This window comes from Geospiza fortis, unplaced genomic scaffold (genome assembly GCF_000277835.1).
Source record: "Geospiza fortis unplaced genomic scaffold, GeoFor_1.0 scaffold4289, whole genome shotgun sequence".
Taxonomy (NCBI): Eukaryota; Metazoa; Chordata; class Aves; order Passeriformes; family Thraupidae; genus Geospiza; species Geospiza fortis.
The window spans coordinates 11,136-13,562 of record NW_005055310.1 but is presented as its reverse complement, the minus strand read 5'-3'; positions in this window follow the sequence as shown (position 1 = coordinate 13,562).

Sequence of the window (2,427 nt, the reverse complement as noted above, 5' to 3'; positions counted from 1 at the left end):
ATCCTTTGGAGTTTTTCCGCTGGTCTCTTCTTACCCCTTCTGATATCTCGCCAGTCGCCTCTGGAGCCAGACAGAGCAGGAAAAATAAGCCGGATCCACCAACTCGATTTACTTGACATTAGCGTCGGACCACGGAATATTCTAATCGAGGCGAGGGCTCTTAAGAACCAGCTCCACACACCAATCAGAGGTAAGGTTGTTTCGTACTGCTCATCTCCTTTGCTGTTATTTTCTTTCTCGCCTTTCTCATCTCCCATTCCTAATTATCTTCTTGTGTAATACTTTCATAGCATCTTTTGCCTTTCTCTTCTCTCATTCGTTTATGTCCTCCATTCTTGCTCTTCTCCATTTCTGTTAACAATGACAGCATCTGTGACATACCAGTAAACTCATCCGTCCATCCTTCCCTTCTTCTATTTTCCCATCTTCCTCCTCCTCTTCGTTTCCCTTATGCACACACATACTCTTCTTTATCTCCATTACCAATGTATTTTTCCATTACTTCACTCTCCCCATGAAGCACAAAGATACTAGTGGTGACAGTTCTCATTCCTCTCCGTTGTCATCTTTCATCTCTCCACACAAGGAGCAAACCTCCTCCTCACTTCAAGTCTGTGCCAGACTGACAGATTGCTCTTTCACCTCACCTTCTGGAAGGAAACCACACTCTTCAGTCTCCATCATCTCAAGGGAGAGATTTCACAGCCTCTGAAACACAGGCCCAATCCCTAGGTACTTTGACATTGGTGTAAACAGACACAAGCACAAACAACCCAGTCAATTGTCTGCAGGAACTCACGACCATCAAGGCTCAGTACATCATTCCATCCTGAATGCTGAAAAAAATATGGAGCAACCACAGCTTCTGAACACTCTTCTTATACTCTGATGAAGAGCTGTTCTTCAGGCCTCACTTCCCACCTGCATGCTGAATGCAAATTTCTGGCTTCATATTTCAGGCAGGCCACCACAGTCAGAAACACACAGCAATAATGTCCATTCCCAGGGGCAAATACCCCATGAAATGCCTCTGTGCAGCCTGATCCACAGGGTAAAGGCAACAGAATCATTTTATCTGTGTCATTTTCTCTGGGAACACACCCCTGACTCCCAACACATCCACTCTGAGAAATGTGTTTGGGTCCCTCCTTCATCCATGCTTGCTGTTATTTGCTCACACTGTGTCTGCAGAAAGAAGATAGGAGTGGGAGGAGGCAGTGGTGCTCTGCTGATCCAGTAAAAGAATCACAAAATATTTCAAACTTGAAGGCCCCCATAAGGATCATCAAGTCCACCTCCAAATCCAGGCACATTGGGTCAATCCAAAGTACAACTGAAATCAGACTCATCTTCTTTAGGTAGCAGGAACTTACCTGAAGCATCCCTGGCTCCTTCTTCAGAAAATATTTACTATCAATTGAGAGAATTGGTTCTGAAGCATATTTTCTTTTAATGTTATCAGAGATTTCTGGGGAAGATGAATAGGAGAAAATGAGACCTACATTCTGCAAAAGCCTCTAAATCACTGAACAGAGCACAATTCTCCTTCATGTACTTTCATCACATGCTAAGTAGAAGAGATCCTGCAAATCTAAGGACATTCTCCCAACCTCAACCTCAGCTTAGAAGACTGGAAAATCCATCTCTCATAGCGATGGTCAGCTACTGGAAACTCTGCTATCTGACAGCTGCCAAAGTTCAGTAGTCTGCATTTCATCCACTGTTACCAACACAAGGCCAATGCAAAAGAAGAAAAAAATTAAAAAGATGGAATGTTTTGGTAAAAGGAGAGAAGAAAACAAGAAGGTCCCATTCCACCATATCAAAATGCCAGGTCTGGCAACTTCTTGGTTATGGACAGAAGTTTTTCCACTCCCTATCAAGACAAGAGCAGAGATATAAACAACGAGAGCTTCGGAGAAGTCTGATCAAGAAAGACTGATATTCGGAAAAGCTGCTGTTTCACCAACACCATATTTTCAAAAGCAAGTGATCCAAGTTGTGGATGGAAGATATCTTCACATCTGGCAGGAAGAGCACAGAGAATACCAAAGACACACAGGACTTCAGAAGGACCTGATAGGATCCCAGGAGAGCAATCCTGGGTGACAGGTGTCTTCACAAGATTTTGCAGTGGATTCCTCTATCCCAAGCTCTGGGAAATGAATTTCCAGCTCAGCAGCTGGAGCTTTTCTTCCCTACTGATAGGGCTTATGCTGCAGAGTATCTCCATTTCCAAAGTAAAGAAACTTCTCCAGTCAAAGTCACCCTCCCCATGACAGAGGACCCAAGCAGTACTCCATGCCACTTGGAGGATTACAGCTGTAGCAGCCAAACTGCCCCACCAAACCAGCTTGCCCCAGCAATAAAACCCACTCTGAGCATGATCCAGGCCTTTGCACATACCCACCTTCCTTCACAATTCCT